The sequence below is a fragment of the Ambystoma mexicanum genome, chromosome 7q, assembly GCF_040938575.1.
Source record: "Ambystoma mexicanum isolate Mex_15411 chromosome 7q, UKY_AmexF1_1, whole genome shotgun sequence".
Lineage (NCBI taxonomy): Eukaryota > Metazoa > Chordata > Amphibia > Caudata > Ambystomatidae > Ambystoma > Ambystoma mexicanum.
The window spans coordinates 564,874,024-564,894,172 of NC_090941.1; the positions used below are offsets into that span (position 1 = coordinate 564,874,024).

The 20,149-nt window shown below is 45.3% G+C and overlaps 1 protein-coding gene across 2 annotated transcripts in view; it reads right to left on the bottom strand.

Moving 5' to 3' along the window:
• ATP7B (ATPase copper transporting beta) overlaps positions 1-20,149 on the bottom strand; it is a 1,159,214-nt gene that overhangs the window by 453,576 nt on the left and 685,489 nt on the right. The gene's annotated exons all lie outside the window — the stretch shown is intronic.

Sequence of the window (20,149 nt, forward strand, 5' to 3'; positions counted from 1 at the left end):
GGCCTTTTTTTATTTGACTAGACTCCACTAGGACTGTATTATCATTATTTGGTGGTCGTAGCTTGCTCCCATCTTAGATTTAGGTTCAGATTAGGCGTTTATCTCACCCATTTTACAGTTTAATAAGCACTGTTGAACTGTGATCACTTGTGTCTGCCTTACTTTGATGCTATGCCTTCCTTGCAACAGCCTCTCAACTCCTGCTCTGAAACACTGTACTAACACTGTGAATCCCAAGAGGCTGGTGCCTATTTTGATACTTTGCGCATAGAATAACTGTCACAATGAGTTCTGATTCGTGGGTCTGTTTTCGTATTAGTGGCCTTATAAATTATTGACTACTCCCTAATGGTTTCACCTCCCATGCCAAGTGTCTGACTTTTAAAGCTACTGATCATGGTGTAATTTTCTAATGGCCACCTGCCCAAGAAGATAAGTGTCATGAACCGTCGCCTTCGTCCTTTCTGGACTTCGTGGTCCCTCACCCATAGGGGATTGAATGCAGTAATCCTTCCAACATGTCTGCCTGATACGGAACGCTGCTTGCCAGTCCTTGCGCTCCACGCTCTGCGTTCTACTAAACAGACACGCCCCCGCGGCTCTGCGCGTCTCAACGCTACCGCTTGCTCTAGTTGGACATGTGTTACCGAGTTCGCTCAGGGCTTTCTTCTGAATCCTGTTTCCCGGTTCCTTGAACCCCCCTTCCTTCCTTCCTTTCCTCAAAACGTACCTTCGAACTTCCTGGATTTTCGCCCACGCTCAGGTCACGGCGTTCCGTGTCTCCGAGCTCGGACATTTTTCCCTCCTGGTCTCCGTCCTGGACATCTGAACGTATCCTGGAGTTGGATTGTCATCCTCACCCTGGAATCCGAAGACCAGCACACAGGTTTATACAAATCCCGGACCGTGCGAAAGAAGTCACCAAAGAAGGTCTCAAGCAAACAACAAAAACAGGTGAGAACGGGAGAGACTTGTGACAAAAAGGCATGTCCGCCGTTTTGGGTTTAGGCAATTTTTTCAAGGCAAGCTTCTGACCCAGCCTCTTAGTTTGGTCCCATTTCCAGCATGCTCAAGCAGATGTTCACTTTGCATGGGTTTCCCATTTGCTGCAGAAATCTCATATGACTCTGGATGGCTCCATGCTGGAAGTGGAAGTACTTTGCTCACTGAGTCCCTCTGAGAGTATGGAGTCCGAACGAGGCTCTGTACTAAGTGTCAAATCACCTGCTTTCCTGATTCAGTCTGCTTTAGGGCTCACCTGTCCTGAAAGGCTTAGGGGGATTTTCGATGTACCACCTCCAAGGACCACATCAGAGCAAGTTCCCCAGCATCACTCCTTGGGTTATACATTGGTGCCTTCATCACAAAATAAACTTTCTAGTTTGCATTTTACCCAATATTGTGTGTAATGCTGTGATACCACTATTCAGTAGTAGGCAGTTTGTAAAGAGTCCCAACCCCAAGACTGATTTCCGGTCCAGGCATTCTCTGCTGTAGAGCCATATCATGGGGTTGCGAGGAACCTGAACGCATCCTCACTTCTTCTCCCCCATAGTCCTCCTCTCAGTTGGCCAGGGAAATACCATTGTTGTTGGATACCGACCCTGGGGGTGGATATGCAAGCGAGGATCACCTGGGTGCAGGGAACTTGGTGAGTGGGCAGAGGATGTCTTTGAGTGAGACATGGTATCCTTCTTTCACTTGTCAAATTGAACCGAATATACCCCTGCCTTTGTAGGCTATGATCAGTCTTTCCCCTTTCTTCCACCTAAAATGTACCACAGCCATTTCACTTTAAGACTGGGACGAGGAGGAAGCCACTGGGAGTTATGCACACTTCCATTCATTCACACAACTCATTTACTGAGACGAGGAAGAGGGCTGTGGAGGAGTTCCATTGTAATAGCCAGGCACGTCCAGCTAATAGGGTTAACTATGGTCCGGCAACTGCAGTGAAGGACTTGCACCTGCAACCATTTAACAAGTCCCAGGTGTATAAATTGGGGGACTGCCCAGCAGATGGAGAGAAATGGCCTAGAGGGAAATGGCCTGGAGAGAAGGACGCGGCTTGTAGAAGTGGAGCGGGCTGGAGAGGAGCCAGCCGGAGAGAAGCCATGCTGAGCAGGAGTGCAAGAGAGATGCTGGGGCCAAAGCTGGCCGTGAGAGGGTCGAGAAGCCTGCCGTCTACCTTGCCCGGTGTCCACAGCAGGAGCTGTGGGACACCGAAGCCTCCTGATCGCTGCAAGCCGCTGGTAGCTTCCGCCGAAGAAGAGCGGAACTACGTGCAGCAGGATTCGAGGACGGTGAGCGCTGCTCCCTGTGGCTCCTGTGAGGAAAAGGCAGAGCAAAAAGAAGTCAGGAAGCAGAATTGAGATGTCCGGAGGAGAGGCAGCAGACCGGTTAGTGTAAAGAAGTGAACACTCATACCGGGGCGCTCCCGGGGCTGGAACAGGCATATCTGAATGCCAAACCAAATGAAAACTATTGCAATTGCTACGGAAGACCAAATTAAGCATTGTTGAATGCCGAACAAGCTACAAAGTATTATGAAAACATTTTGAGAGTCCAACAAGCTTTATTGAATAACGAACTAACTGAAAGATATGATGAGCATATTTCAATACACCACAAGATAAAAGGAAGTGATGAGTCCTTATGAATAAAGTGAAAGACACGTGGTGGAAAAGGGTAAACACCACAGAGTGAGGTGTGAGATGCATGTTGTGGCAAAGCCAACAGACTGCCAAGGAGAATCTGAAATAAGTTCTGATCAATGGTACAGGTTCAGAGAGAAAACCTGTGTTGGCAAATACCTGAGGAATATGGATGATTAAGGAGTTAAGCTGGAACTGATTTGAAAGCCAGGAGATTTGAACTGATACTAGTTTAGAAACTGGAAGAGCTGACATCTTGAGGAGGGGAACCAAGAGACTTTGTGAACTGTTTTGAGCTTTTTGGGAAGGGAACCCTGAGGCCTTTTGGAACTGTTCTGAACTTGGGGAAGGAGAAGCTGAAAATAAGCCAGGAGCTGGACGCTCAGTATTTTATTTTGAACACTATTTATTTTTCTGCTGATATCCCTACACATTGTATATATTTAATTGTGAGGGCAAGTATAGGTTTTCGACACAGACAGACTTTCGGGCTGAAGTTACTGATACAGACTACCTTTAGTTTTCTTTAGGTAGGGAAATACCACCTTAGAATAGGCCAAGTTAGGCCTTCCTCCATCCTGACATTTAAGTAAAATAAACCATTTACTTAGATGCCTTCACAGGGTATATTTCAAAATGTGATAAATATATACCAAGAGGGCGTTAAAAATTATATTGAGGGGAAATAATGAAAGGAAAGACGTTTCCCAACCACTTAGGTTCCCGGTGACAGTTATTAGCAATGTTTATGTTCATGATCCCAGCAGGCACAGCACAATGCCAATGCCTTTTGGGTGGATGGTTTCTAAAGCTACCAGAAGATTTAGAGTACAGAATACAAAGAAACTTTCATAAAACAAATTCTTTCAGGCAATACAGTGGCGTTGTAGTCTTAGGGTGGACGAAGGACAGAACACAAGATACAAGTAGAGTTAGGTCCAACAGCTTTTTTTTCTTACACCAGGATGAGGGACTATGGGAAGCACGGGAAGGACAGCAGAACAAAGCATATAGGTTAATTACCTGTAACTCCCATTCTCAAGCATTGGATATTTCATAGATTCATGTGTTGTTTGAATATTCCCCATCATCAAGGCTAGGAATCCTCGGTAACATCAAAGAAGCTTTCATTTGAATTTGAAAGACTGCAATCAATTTACTGTTCTCTTAGAGTTGTTTTGGGTTTTTTGCCCAAAAGCCAACCGGAAGCTATACTCATGGAGGCTATCTTCAGATTAGCATAGGGCCAGTGAAAGTGCCAAGTTGAGCCAAGGGTCACATGCGGGGTAGGTGAGAGGGTCACATGTGAATCTATGAAAGATACCAATGCCGGGGAACAGGAATTACAGGTAACATATTCCTTCTCCAACATTGGATCTTTCATAGATTCACATGCTGTTTGAATAGATTATAAATCAGGTTACATATACACATACAACGCCAAATTGGCAACGGAAATAGACTTAGGAAATGCTCTCCATATGCGAACAGATGGCAAAGCACAGTTAGGCCAACCGTGGACTCCTCCGTGGAATCCCGGTCCATGCAGTAGAACTTTGTGAAGGTGTGACAGACCTCCAAGTAGCCGCACTGCAGACATCCAACAGTGGGACACCGGAGAGGAATTCTGTGGTGGAATAAAAGGCTCGAGAGTGTGCCCTAGACTGACCAGAAAGCGGCCTGTTAGTAATGAAATGGCCGTAGGAGATCCATGCTGATGCCAATCGGGAGATGGAAGGAGGACTTAGACGGCCGCTTGCCCACAGCTGTCGGGCCAAAAGCCAGAAACAATTATGAAGACTTTCTGAACTGTTTGGTACGAGCACCATAATACTTCAAAGCCGAATGACGTCTAATGAATGCAACAAGTGTTTTTGCCAGAGTAGACAGAGGTAAAGAATACAGGCAGGATCAAAGACTAATTAAGATGGAATGACGAGGGCACTTTGGGCATGAAAGTGGGGCTCATCCATAACATGACTTGGATTTATGGAATACAGGGTATGGTGGCTTGCAAGACAAAGGTTGGATCTGTGCCACTTTTCTGGCAGAGGTGATGACGACCAAGAAAGCAGTCTTCCAGGAAAGAAACTTGATGCTCGCTTTGTGCAAGTGCTCAAAAGGAGGCCCCATTAGTTTGTAAAGAACAACTTTGCGCCTCCCGTGCCTGAAGGAGGCCCTTCAGGAATTCCTTAAATCAACAAGACCATAACAAAGGCACAGTAGATTTGCGAGTAAACCTGGATCTCACAGCTAGATGGACTTTAAAAGAGAAATGTGCAAGACCAGTGTGGGCAGGAATAAACAATGATCAACATGATTTTCTACCATTACAAATGGAAACGTTTCACTGTTTGGTGTGCTGCCAGAGTGTTAAGGATTTCAATCAGGTGACGCACAATTTAGTCTCGGCCCAGTATGCAGCGCACAACTGAAATGCTTATGTTTTTATATTAGATTCAATATTGAGATGGCACACCACTCATATCCAACCCCCTTTCCAAATACCCCGGGTCACAATGGAACATCAACCAGGCTGGTTGATAAAATGTAATATTTATTTATTTATTTGAAAATTCAAAAGAAATCATACCATTTTTAATATGGGACAGCAATCACCAATGGGGTGATAAGAACAATAGGAATGTAAGCAATGCACTTAGTTTAACCTTCTATTGACACATCTACAAAACACCAGGGAATAGGAGCACTTTTTGATTTTAGGAAAGATCGCACTTAAGTTAGAATTTCCCCCTGCAAGGTTCCCTCAAACCACAAATAATCAATTCTGAGTGGATAAACAGAAGCAGAAGGTAATCAGGAATGACAAATGGAAAACAGAATTGAAATCGGACCTTCCCTCCCCAAACAAGAGAGAAAAACAAATTTCAAACCCTTGCAATGCTAAAAATGACACTCGGAAATGGATGAATAAAAGAATGAATGTGTGTAAAAACCTTGACGCAAACATTATTCCTCACTAAAGCAACAATGAAAAGGTACAAACCATCACAAGCAATGGATTAACAAGAGCATACAGTTCGAAAATGAGTGGCAGGGTTTTAAAACATGTTGCAGAAAATGACACGTTGGAAACTTTGCAATTCCCGCCTGAAAATACCCAAACGGTTTTTAATAAAAACGGGTGAAATATTTTTTTTGTGTTGGGGTGTAGCTATAGATCATAGGTACAATATGGAAGTGAAATCAGGTCTCTAGCTGGTAAAGTGAGTGAGTTATGCAAGATCTAGAAAGGTGCGTTTTGAGTAAAGTGGAGCGGTGAAAAAGGAAAGGAAATCAGTTTTGACAAGAACAGTTTTACTCTACACTAGAGTCTTCAGGCTAGACCACCAAAGAGGGACACAGTAAGCTCCAGGGTTGATTCGCAAATTCAACCCTAGTTTCCCAGCGCCTGCCCTGGCAGAACCAGTCCGTTCACTCGAAATAGGATTAATAGTTTGGGCGGAATTACTACAGAGATGGTGCTAGCACTAGAAATCAATGGCAGGGTTTCAAGAATAATTCTGACAATATTTCAAGTTATCAGGATAAGGATAGGGTGACTTAGAGAGTGGGATGAGGACAAAGACAAGATAGGCTATGGGTTTAAGTGGGGTGGCAATTGATACACTCAGTCCACTTTTTAGTTTTTGGATTCTGGACAGTCAGCGTTCTGGTCACCACACAGATCTGATCTAACAAAGGACAGCCGGACACAACCAGCGGGACAGGATCAGCTGGGCAGGGACTGGTTACCGGGTGGCACTTCTGGACTGGCAATTCTGGTCACTGGATTATATAGGTCATCAGGGTAGCAGGATGGCAACAGCATGCAGTGAGTGGCAGAAAGCCAAGCTGGATCAGGATGCCAAAAGTACCACAGTTTTCCCCTTGTTAATGGGGAATTTAGTCTTTCTTTATATTGGAGGCCTTGCTGGGAATGGGGTCAGCAATGCTTGGGTTTTGTAGTGGACCCTGGAGTAGGATCAGCAATGCTTAGCCTTGTAGTTGGGATCTGGGGTCTGGATAGATGGAACAGGAACAGGATGCTGGTGCAGGAAAATCAGGATGAGTGTGTGTCTAGAGTCTTGTCAGGGACCCTTTTTTATAGTGCAAAATGAAATCCCCAAAGTATAGGCTGGGCAGGGTTAACTACGCTCGCCCCTAAACTACTTGGATTGGGCAGGGGTGTTAGTCTCCGACTTGCTCTCAACTGGTTGAACTTCAAAGGGAATGATGTCAAATTTATGAGGTGAGTTTTACAATGTCGAAACACTCCCACATTTACTTTACTGAAAATCTGATTTTGCCAAAAACATACATTTCTACAATTGCAATCTCTTGGCAAATCATACACACAGGTTACATATTTTGTGTAAAACAGGTGTGTGGGACCTTGTTTCAACTTTGATACATTTTGGTAATTTTACACATGAAAGATTTGGCCTAAAATTCCATAACTTTGTACACAGATGCGAATTATCCCCAGGGATGTATGTACACAATTTTATGTTTGCAACATTAATACTTTCCTTGGAATCTGTCATATTTTGTAACTTCTGTTCCTCATGCGGCAATGAGTTCCACCAAGTTTTAAAAGAAAGCCCATAATATTTTATTTGCAAACTTGTTCCATTTTTACTGCAAATATAAAAAGTCTTTAAAGTTTCTTTATAAAATAGTCTTTGGTACCAAAAGGCAGTCCATTGTCACTAGATAATTTTTATTCTTCCTCCCACCGCAACCAACTGTCATTTCCTTCAAGGCATTGTGGGGGTTTCTCATCTTAATTGAAGGTTTTATTGCCCCTTACACTTGACAGGTTAGTGTCCCAGGACTTCTATTGTCCCAGCCTGGAGCACAGACAAATGTCTGACGAGCGTGTGAGCTTTCTTTGTCCTGGACCATTCAAACTTTTTCAAGCTGGCAATTATCTCTTGCGTGTCCTGGATTTATGGTGTATCTCCCTTCCTTGGGGAACTTTCATGGCTGGCAACTGGAATGACTGGTTTTTCTGACAGCTTGAAAATCCAGCCCATGTGTTTTAAACTCTTTAATTTCTTATTTTGGGCCCGGAATTAAAACAAACCTGTGAAAGAAGATAGCCTATGTGTGTATTATCACCACTAACATAAACCCTTTACATTGCTATGTAAGTAGGCTTTCATTCACAATTTATTTTTAAACAGGCCAATTTTTTCTTCAGTCAGCAAAACCCATTTTTCCACATGTGTTAAAACTGCTAGCATTTCTTTCTTTGAATTCGGTTTGGCAGCTCCCTCAGATGCCCTCACTGTCTTTGCAGCTGTAGTCATTTCCTTGAATGCAGGAGTTTTATCTAAAGCATAGATACATTTACACTTAACCTGGCTCAGAGAGTTAAAGTCTCTTTGAACTGCTCAGTCCGGATACTTTTTGGAAAGAAATATACAGGTGTTCCCGTGTGAGTGAAAGTGAAGTTGCTTATTGATTTCTCTCAAGAGTTGGTTTGACTGGGCCTGTCACTCAGGAATTATGCCTGGTTTTGGTGAAGCACAGTGAAATATCCTGGGCATGAGAGGGCCTTTTGAATCATAGTGGTTTCAGAATGAACAGATGGAATTAGCACCAAAGCAGCATGTTTAAAGGGTGAAAATGTTTCATTTTGAAGGAGATTTTTAGCTTTTGCCGCAATGCAGTGTTGCCTTTTCACTTGATTGCATCTATATGTTTCAGAACACACTAGTATACTTTTTCAGTGTGCCCCTTGTTTCATCTTGCCTGAGGTGTGCTAGGCAGGATGGTGCAACCATCTTTTTGTTGCTGCCAAAATGCAGTTTTGAGGTCCTGGTGCGCGCAGGAGCCAGCGCAGCCAGGTTGCTGCCTCTTGCGCAAATGCAGCTTGGTGATGTGGTGCAATGCTGTTGAGTGGGTCAATGCTGTTGAGTGGGTCAATATATCCCACAAGAGACTGTGGAAGGCGTGCACACCGTAGCAAGAATGTCCCTGGGATCAAGTGGCATGGGGACGTGCCATAATTCTAGGGACGCAAGAGCCAGGCAATCAGGTTGAGAGAGGCTAGGTTGTGGTGCAAGACTGCGCCCTTGTCCCAATAGAGGAGATTTAAGACTGGAGGCAGATGGATCAGAGGTGCAGGCGAGAAGCTGAGCAGTTCCATGAACCAGAATTGTCTCTGCCAGGCTGGAGCCACCAGAATCCGTTTGCACAGCTATCGCCTGAAAGCATTTAGTTCCCTGGCGATAATTGGAAACAGGGAATTCATAGAGAAAACTGTTCGCTCACGGAAACGGGAAGGCATCTCCCAGGTTTCCGGCTTGGGCTACTGTGACAGTCATTGGCAAGGAGAAGGAAAGAAGAAGACCAAGCTAATGGAGCCAAGGCATACCACCCAATACACTGCATTTTGCATGGTGGCAAAGAGGTCTAGCTCCAGTACACCCCACATCTGAAAGATGTGCAGAAGTCCCCACTCATGGCAGGAGTGACATTTCCTGCTGAGGGAGTCTGTGGCCTAATTGTGAATGACCAGCAGAGGAAAGGGGGACAGAAATATCATGTGTGCCAGGGCTCATTTCCAGAGGGACTATGCTTCTTGTGAGAGGAGGGGTGAAAAGGTGCCACCTTGCTTCCATATGGTGGTTGTGTTGTCTGTGAACACCCGAACCAGCATCCCCTGATGAGGACGACGAAAGGACCTCAGTGCCCAGAACACTGTCCTTAGCTCGAGGACATTGATGTGTTACAATTTGTCTTGTGGCCACAGGCCCATGACAGGTAGCTGCAGGTGTGGGCTCCCTAGCCCTCCAATGATGCATCCATCATGACCATGATGTGATGGGTCGGCGATTGGAAGTATGCACCCCGGTTGAGCTTGTTGGGCACAGACCATCAGCAATGGGCATTATGGAAGAGATGCGTGACTGAAACCATATTGTCCCATTAGCCACAGATTTGCTTCCAGTGGGTGTGCAAGAACTCCTGAGGAGGTCTCATCTGAAGCGAGCAGTGTTTTATCAGGGGGAAGCAGGATGACATCATCCGGAGAAGAGATTTCAGAGCGTGGACTGACACGACTTGTTTCCGTGAGAGCAAGTTGGTCTTTGCAAGGATGGCTTTGACCCGGTCAGCCAACAGGATAGCAATCCAAGACTGTGTCCAGTTGTGCTTGCAGGAATAGAATCTGCTGGGAAGGACTTAAGCAGGACTTGCTGTAATTGATGGAGAATCCAAGCGTGGATAAACAGTGTATCATTCTCATAGTGTGACGTATGGCCTGAGGAAGGGAAGGAGCTCTGACTAACCAGTCATCGAGATACAGGTAAATGTGCATGCTCATTCGATGGAGGTGAGCCGTCGCTGGGGCCAGGTATTTTGTGAAAAGCCTTGTGGACGACTTAAGGTCGAAGTCCTTGAAATGACAGTGGCCCAAAGGAACTTCCTGTGGCGACAATGCATATGGACGTGGAAGTATGCATTTTCCAAGTCCAGTAATGAGAAGATTCCCCCTGTTGAAGCTGGCTGAGGATGTGTTGATGTGTGACCATCCTGAAAGTCTGTGATCGGATGAATTTGTTCAGAAGACTAAGGTCTAGAATGAGTCTTTGACCACCTGATTGTTTCCTCACAAGGAAATAACTTGAATAAATGCTCTCACCCCACTGGACACGAGGAATGCGTTCAATGGCACCCTTGGAGAGGAGGGCATATACTTTGCGCCAAAGCTTTTAAAGATGTTTTTCCATCTTTGTGGTTGGAGGAATGTTGGGCGGCTTGTGCAGAAATTCTAGGGTCTGTCCATGTTGGAGAAAGGATAGCACCCATTGTAATCTCTGTAACCTTTTCTCACTCACTCTATTGGTGAATGAAGACTAATTATGATATAAATCTTCAATCCTACCTTATCTTCTAACAGACTCCGAGGGATGAACTGGACAATGAAGGCGGTAAGAATCACCCTGAGACCCCCAGCGCGACTCAGCTCTGAAAACGCTACACCACGAAGGGAGTCCCAGGGAAACCCTCGTGGGGGAAAAAACCCTGTGCTGAGCTGCTAGGGATCGTGGGTCTACGTCCTCCTTCACAAGGGGTTACAATTTGTAGATCTTGTGTTCAGTTCTGAGGTCCTGAATAATTCCTTGGATCTGCCCAGCTGTATTTATGTGATTTAACAGAGGTTAGCCCAAATTAGATAAAGGAAATATAAAAGAGTAAAGATTCTAGAAATACTAAAAAAAACCTTACCCTACAGTAAATGTTGACAAGAATTCTAGTAAACAGAAGGGAAATTCAGGGCCGCCGAATTCCGCCTAAAAAGACAAGCTAATAAACAGAAAAAGACACTCTGAGAACTCGAAAGATTTGGACACAAAGAATCTCCCCAAAGAATAAACCAGAGGGTTCTAACCTAAGCCTTTTGAGAGCGGTATATGGATTGCTGCAACAGATAGTTGCAATGAATGCTGGAACTGGTAGTTTTCCTGCTTGTCGCTTTCCCCAAAATAGCAATGGTTTCCTATATGGAAACAGCAAGATAGTTATAGTTTCCTTCCCTAAGCTAAGAAAGGTCCGATGGAAGGGATTGAACGAATTAATCACCTACCAAAAAGATTCGACTCTACACACGGACGGAAATGCTGCTGTTTTGCCGTTCTTGAGAGAGGGTAAACAATGAAACGATACCAGCTATCTAAACGGATATACAATAGAAAAAATCAGAATTTAGAAAAGGATAAGACAAGTTTCCCTTAGATACAAAAGGTAGCAACAAGTACGAATAATCAAAGTAAATAAATAACCTAAAGCGAACTCACGGAGCGTCTTGCAAACTCGTAGAGAGTAGCTACGCGATGTGCTGTCTGTCCTCCCTTCTTTTACACATTCTGCTCTCTCAACTGTGGGCGTGGCCTTCCCCTGATGCAACGTCCCTTCCGCCGCATTCGAAGCTAGAACGTTAACAGGTCCTGATGGATCCGCCACATTACAATGGGTAACGGGACACAAACCGTTCCTGTCCTGTAGTGTAATGAGTGAAATCATTACACCCATGGTGATGGCTGACCATTGGGCGAGGAAATGGGAAAGAAGCCGTTGAGGTATGGGTTTGCAGTCTGGTCAGGCCTGCTTACCGGCTTGACCTCTTGCATGGGAGAAGACGCGTCACTGCTGTTTGCCCCTATAAAAATGGGACTTTTCTCTTCAGCTGTCTCCAGGTGTATATGTATTAGATAGATAGGACTACAATCGATAAAATGTTGTGTCATTTCTGGTCAATCTGGAAAACCGCAATTTCCTCGAACAAAAGGACTGCCAGCGTTGTTGCAGGGTACCCAGAGACTAGTGAGTGCCAGTGTCAGTATTGATGGTCTTGAGGGTCTCGTCTACTTTCTTCCCGAATACAACCTTGCCATCGAAAAGGTATGTCCACAACCTTTAATTGCCCTTCTAGCTGGAAAATGATAGCCTTTGCCATCCCTGATGGCACAGAACAACACTGTTCCCTATCTGTGGAAAAAGCGGTGTCAGCGATGTCCACCACCACTGAGATGGTGTGGTCGGAAGCAGCCTCACCTTCACAAAGGAACGTGAAAGCCTCCTCCTTGTCGTTCAGCAGGAAATCTAGAATGGGGCCCAGTTTGTACTATAATTCTCTGTCATTGCAGGACAAAATTGCTAAGGAGTTAGCAGCCTTATTCATAGTGGCCACCATAGATACAATGTGCCAAAAAAAAAATGTTATCTGCCTTTCTTATCCGGTGGTACAGCACACGAAGAAGAGGGATTGGCTGAGTGTGTGTGAGCTGCCCAGAGACCACAGAATCCATATAGGGCTGGGTTTAAAAGCATTTGGAGGCACTAGCTGAAGCCCTGTATTTCTTTCCAAGCCAGTCACTCTTCAGTGGAGCCATAAAGGGGCCCATCATTGTTAAGAAGCCATCTTCTCAAATGTCGTCAAGCACAGGAATAGAAACTGTTTTCTGTGCGTGTTCCCTGCGCTGGTACAAAAAGCCTTCTTTCCTCTGTTCCTCAGGGAGTAAATCAACATTTTGGTGGCCTTGGACATAATAGAATGGAATGCCACAATTTCATCAGGCGGGGAACCTCTGATAAGAGAATTGTCAGGTTCATAATCTGCCGGAATGAGGTCATCCAACTCATCTGTTCAAATATGAGTTGAGCCCCCACCCTAGGAAGTATCATCATTAGACTCAATCTGCAAGTATTCTGCAGGGCGACAAGGGTCCAATGGAGAGATGTGGCTGTGGGGTTTAGGTGGAGCCGAATGAGCAGGCAGATCCTGTGGAGTGGTGGGACCATCAGTATCTTGGACTGTGTTATCCCGACGCTAAAGTCTACTGTGTAGACAAAATGTCCAGTTTTAGAGTGTGCCTCCGGTTGACTCGGAGGAGGCATGCGAGGTACACATGGCGGCAGCATGATCAAAAGTGGCTGAATGACATAAGGCTTCCTCAACCCTGTTATATGAAAATACCTTCCGGGCCCTCAAAATCAGTGTCAATAACATGTTCTAAGATGTCCTCGGAAGTACCTAAGAAGGGCCAGGAACAGCAGAGGGAACATAAGGAGCCAATGTGAACAAGGGCTTTTTTCATCATGCAGGAGAGATGGAAGAAGCAGACGAAGCCTGTGGTCAGGCAGTAGGAAGCTTAGAAACAGTATACTATTTTGTGGCTGACAAACTGGTTACAGTCGAGTTTTTTTTGTCGTTGTCATGGTCGAGGTCATGGTAGTGGACGGTATATTGATGAAGAAATCATTGACGGAGTAGATAATGATACAGTCAACAGAGTGATGGACAAGGACGTCGACAGAGACGTTAGTTTCATGGACGAATGCCTCATGGATGCTGACAGCGTTGAAGAAGCCAGCGGAATGAACTTTGCAGACACAGCTGCTTATGTGAGGATTTGTGTATGTCGACTGCTGGGGCAGTCTGAGCATGAGTGGTATGCCCTTTCTTCACCCTTAGCCTTCTCGTGGGATCCTGAACTATTACGAGAGAGAGTATGCTCCTGGGGTCTGCTGGGGTGGAGTGAAGCATGGTTTCGAACGGAAGCAGAGTTTGAGATAGCAATCCCCTCATCTAGCGAAGTCACTATCCTCCTGTGCCTGTCCTTCACAGTTTTGTTCGAGAAGGAATGGCAGATGGAACACAAGTTGCCATGCTCTGTGTGTAGGCAGCAGCTCCACTCAATATGGTGGTCCTCAACGTAGAGGTTTTTTAAGTGGCAGGTGGAACATGTATTTTCTTAGCCATAGGATCCGCCATGGTGTGGTAAGGAGGCATCTTTTACAGGCCTCAACCCTGAGGTGGCACAGAGCAGCCTAGCAGGGGTGCATCAGGAATGCACGTTTCTCCAAACCACCACAATAGAGAAGTACTTATCTTAAGCTTTCCAGAAATTAACAAAAGTCAAAAAGCATAGAAAAAGGTATCTAGAACGTCAAATGAAGTAGAGAACTTTAGAGGACTCCCAACACTTGAACGTGTGGTAAACTAATCTGAAGATGGCCTCCATGGGTGGAGCTAAGTTTGGCTTTGCCTATTGGCTATGGGGCAAGATGACCTAAAATGACTCAGAGAAAACTAAAGTGACTGCAATCTTTCAAATTCAAATGAAACCTGCGTTAATGTTACAGAGGATTCCCAGTCTGATGACTGGGAATATTCAAACACCATGTGCATATGTGAAAGATCCAATGCTGGAGAATAGTCAACTTGGCTGCCTTAGACAAACCTTGATCAACTTGAGAAAGAACACAATGTCTCGGTGGCAAAGGGAGGCCAGGGCCTGGAGATCAAACCTACTCCACGCTAGCCAGAATTCAAGGTTCTTCCTTTGGCTCCTCCCATTCCTTTGGTTTAGATTCAAAGGAAAGGGTTGGAGGAATTTCTGCAGGTCATATGGGGTTGCTGCTAAAAAAGACAAGAGGCATATCTCGTAATATAACAATGTCAGGGTAGAGATCTAACAAATATGTGTCCAAGTCCTGTTCGCTATCCTTCAAAACACATTTGAAGGGATATAGCTTCCTGTTCTCAAGTTCCAGGGTTATTATATCATCCCAGCACGTTTCATCAATCATTCCTTCACTCAAAGGCTTTCTCTGGTGCTCCTCTCCTGAGCTCCTAGGGTGTAGACTCAGAACACATCAACCAGACCAGAACTTGTGATTCTCAGTCAACAGTAGCCTTACTAGGTCTGATCCTACAAAAGGCTCTGGTCTGTCTGGTCCTCTATTTCCAGTCAATATCTGGGCTCTAGCCTCCAGTAGGCTTGCAATAAGATTCTGTCTGCTGTGGCTCCCTGGCGCTAGTCAGGCTCTGGTCTACAGGTCTCCAGAGCCTCTTGGTTAGGTAAGTCAAAGATTGAGATATCATGCACAGAAAATGGCTCTCCTCACTTAGAAGTGCTTTTTAAGGTTGAGCTACTCTGCTCTGCAAATGGCTCTCCTTTTCTGCCCTCACTTTCTCTCCTGCACATGCTCTCCAACTCTCCTTCCAAACTGCAAACCGAAGAGCTTCACCCTTCTATCCTTATTTCTACGTCTTAATCGCCCAAATGAGGCCCAAATGAGGCCTGGTATTGACCAGCACATTTTCTTATTCTTTCAGGACTGTGTGATTGCCCATGTGCCCCAGATCTAATCTCCAAGCCTTGAAGTCAGGCATTCCTGACATAGCATTCATGCAACTCCTGATTCCCTTTGCTCTTGTTTCAGCCACTTGGGGGCAGGCTCAAGGGTTTGTTCACTATTGAACTTTCCTTTCATACCAAGTAACACAACTGTGGTGATTTGGGAGCTCTAAAACCACATTTCCTACTTGACATCACATACAGATACATTGCTGATTTTCATAGCCAACAGGATTTTTTTACCCAAAAGACTCCACTTCCCAAAATGCCAGGCCCACTGCTAAATCTCTAACCTTGCAAGACAAGGTTGGGTGAAGGATAAGGAACCCATATGGGTGACAGATGATAGCATTGATCTCACATGAAATATGTAATCATTAGCCAGCTTTAAAAGCCTCACTTCGCTTCAGGCCAGCACTGGTAGCTGCTGTTGTGGCGGGCGGGTCCCTTTTTCTGTATTCTTAGTTTCTGAATCCTTTGATTTCTGTATTTGCTTATTAGTATTTTCTGTTTCCGGGATTCCCTTTCTACCTTTGCTATGTTTTTGAGTCTGGACTTTCCAGTGCGTTCCTGTCCCTGAACACTGAACAGCAGCGTTTGAATTTGATCTATAGTTCATTGCCCTTGCTGTTTTCTGCATTGTAAACGTCATCCTTAAGACTATTCCTATTTTACTGTTCCCTTGTCATTGTGAGGAGGGTGTTTTTGGACTTGTAATTGGGTTTCCCCTGCTCCTCTTTGACTGTGGAGTTCAGGGGAGATCTAGCATTACCTGAAGCCAAAGAGATTGAAGAAATATCACTATCAGGATAATCCAAAACAGAGGTAACAACAGTCTTTCCGATTCCCATGTAGACAGACAGTGTATTCTGGACAGGGCGTTCCTTACAGGAATTGAAGTCCTTGTCCCCAGGAGGGGAGTCACTCCCAGTGAGGTCCCACTTTCCCAGTTCCCTAGGGAGGGTCTTGTTTAACGGGCTCACCTCCTTAGCCTCAAAGAGAGTGGCTCTCCTCTTGGGCGAAGGGACGAGTAGTCCAGATTCATCACAGTACTTGTAACAGCAATTGTGGTTGAAAAGCATGCTGGCTTTCCTTGCAATCATAATGAGCTTCTAAGTACTTACCCCACATCTCTTTTCATTTATTTGTAGATCTATCTACTTACACAACCTGGGTGTTAGCATGCACATATCTTGGTTCATAAGTGCATGTTGCTTGATACTTATATACCAGGGGTCTGCAACATTTGGCTCGCCAGATGTTTTAAACTATAACTCCCATTAACCCTAGATATATCAGTCAATGGTGAGGGATTATGGGAGCAGTAGTCGAAAGCATCTTGAGAGCCACAGATTGCAGAGCCCATGTTATATACCCACTGTGCTATCATGTGCACATTTCTCTTACAACATCCTATGCCTTTTGTCTCCCCACGATAAGTCTCTCCTCTGGCATCCTGATGTCCGCAGGCCAGAGAATGGACTCCACATGTGTGTTTTGCAGTTTCCCAAGCAACGCTTTTTCAGATCTACTGTGCACGCTCATCCTTTGGTGCAAGTGAGTTGGAAGGATGCTGGAATGTTCTGTGGTGCTGCAAGAGTGGACACGAGCTTCTGAGCCATGCACTGGTCATGATGTCCATTGTTACCAATGTGTAATTTCCTTGCAATGCACACCGCAAACAACCAGGTTGTTGATGTGACTGCCTTATTTGGGTCTATATATGAACCTGTGGCTTTCTCTAGAGCTTTCTTACAGTGCAGGTTGCAGAGGGGAGAGGGGCTCTGGCAGATCCTCATATACCTCTTACAGTGGTCTCTCACATGGGGCGGTATGCCTTGGCCCAATAGCTTGGGCTTCTCCTTTCCTACTTGTTACCAGTGACTGCCACAGTAGCCATAGTATCAATGCTAAGGTCAGAATGAAGTTACGAATTTGCAAGTACATTCTGGGCACATACTATAAATAACAATTTTGGTCTGCACCAGTCCTTAAATTGCACAAATGTTTTTAAAGATGTCTATGATTTTCTTGGGCTTCGTTCTATTATCTGTTCATGCCGCTGCAGGAGGCCGAACATCCAGACGCTCTTAGAAAATATAGTTATTTAACACACGTATAGCTGCTTTTCTGCATGCTGGCAGAGCTGATTCTGACAAGGCAGGGGTATTGTGATGATAGTGGATATGAAAGGTGAGGATGTGTAATGCTCAGTGCAAGGCAAACGTGCCTGTTTTATGGCTGCTTCATCAGCTAAGCAAAATAGGGTTGTTATGCCGAGTAGTGATGCTGGGGTAAGAACACAAACAAAAAAGGAAAGGTGTACGATATACCTTGAGCATCTGTTAATGTGTGGTCATAATAAAATAGGCTCAGACTTAAATCCGATTAACATTGCAATATTTCAAAACTCAAGAGTGAGGGGTGGAAGGTTTTGAATCAATTATTACTACTGTCATTGCTCTGAGCAGTCCTGCCAACCATTGTTTTTTCAATACCATCATGCCCTTACAGAAAGGGAAAGGCCACTGACAAATCAGGCTTGGTCTCATGAAAATTGTGCAAGTTGAGCCAAGCTGCTAGGTCACCTCTATTTTGCATAAGAACACAAGTAACCCTAGACATGTTTCAGTTTATTTTGGCATCAGTGAGGCGGGCTTTGGGACTCTATGCACAGCAAGCTCGGGAAACACGTCTGAGCATATCGATTCCACCTATGGTAAAATATTTGCCGCTAAAGCATAGGGTCCCTTCACAAAAGGCACAGCACTCATCTGGCAAATACACATTGCAGATCTTCAATGCTGCATAATCTCTATGTTCTGTTTGGACATTGTGTAACATAAAATTATGTGGGTAACTCTGCTTCAGAAAGGGAGGTCTGCTAATCAGACGCCCCATTCAAAAATGCCCCAAGCTAAAATTATAGTACACACATGTGCCTTGCTCTCACCAGTCTACTGACATCTACACCACCAGCTCTGCAGTGGCAGAGAGACGGTGCAACGGTCACTTGCACATCCATGACAGCTACTGGGACACAAAGTACCTGCAGAAAGAAGTGGAATTTTAACTATCTGAACCTCTGATCTGATCTGTGGCATGGTGACTGCTAAGGACACAACATTGTTTAAGTGGCATCAATTTGATATCACACCCGGGTCAGCTGTGTGAGCAGGTCTTAACTATGACAGGACTGATGTATATTGGTGTCTAGGCTGATGACTCTATATCGGCCATGTGGAACAATAGCCAGGATACTGACCCTTTGATTCATCCAGCAGGAGGGTGTCACAGCTCCCCCATCCCCGGGCACAGAAACGCCCCAAGCAGGTCTCCTGGAAACGGGGCTCCGGAGGCAGCAGTGCCAGAGCCATCCCCAGACAAGGGTGCCGAACACTGCAGTTCTTTTGAAGCTAGCAGACATGGGAAGCGGGCAGAGTATGAGTAGCCAGAGAGGGAAGGTAGGCATGGAGAAGGGTCCCACCATCTTGATTTCTGTTAGGGTTCTCTTCCCTTTCCTGTACCCTCAATTTTCTGCAAGCAAGGTACTTTGAGTGTGATGTCATAAGTCAAAGGGTACTTTATACAATAGTGACTGGACCCCTTACTGCAGGCCTGCCTTGGCCAATCCCCTCTGGCATTTTGCCTTTAAAAGGAGAGGTGCACCCCCTAAGTCTATACCAAAGTCTTCTGCCAGGAGCAAGCTGAGAAAAAGCATCCAAGGCAGTGGAGAAATCTGTCACATAACCATCACTAGGGCACTGTGGGGTGACTGCTGTTGTACCAAGGCTTCACTGGAACCAGGACCCGTCACTGGAGGTGAAGGAACCCCTGAAGGAGTCATCCAAGTCCTCTGGAGTGGGAGCGTAACAGAAGGACCCAGTATGTCCTGGAGCCCCTGGATTAGGGACTGCCAGAAACCTAGATGTTTAAGAACAGCTGGAATACTGCATGACCATCTCAAGCCACTTTGACTGTGCACAACGCCCTTCGAGCAGACACATTGAGCAGACACAGGACCCACTGTGCTGCTATTGCCACTCCTTCTTTCCTTACTTCTTTGAGCCGTCTTCATGCTGTCTTGCACCAGTGAAGAGAACCGCTGCCTTGACACAAAACTGGCTCATCGCTGTGGAAGCATCTGACTTGCTGCATCCTGAGCAGCGCATCAACCCAACAGAAACTTGCCTCGACCTGACTGACTCAACCCACTGGAAGCCATCATGTCACTCGCCAACTTGACCCAGCAGAAGAATTGTTTCAAGCCGACCGCCAACCCACACCTGTTAGGGCCCATCGACTTGCACTGTCTAGAGCACTGACTTGATCCAAGCAGAGCCCCATCTCGATTTAGACTTGCCGCTGGATCAATGTGACTCGCTCCATCTCGATATCAGCTTGACGGCTCGAAAGCACATAGAAGACACACTCAGCATTGATGTGCACCCAACAAAACTGGTCCACTTTTGGGCTCATAGTGAAATTCTTTCAGCCACCCGATCTGTCTTATTCTTACAAGACACCTTTCCTGAACATTGTCGTTGTGCCAGCTGTGTGCCTGAACACCCCGGTTCATCAACCAGAGTGCTATTCTACGACAGCTTGCATTTTCTGTGTTTCTTCACAGCAGTGGGGTTTTGTTTGCGTTTTTAGTAAGTTGTACAGTTTAATTTAAAATCTATATTTTCATAGAACCTTCATTGAACATTTTTTTTATTTTGCAGTCTTGGTACATTTGCTGATTGAGTTGCACCAGTAACCAGCTCACACCCCTTTTGAAAATATAGCCTGCCCCTTACCCTTCTCTATCACATAAGGTGAAGGGAGCATACCTTT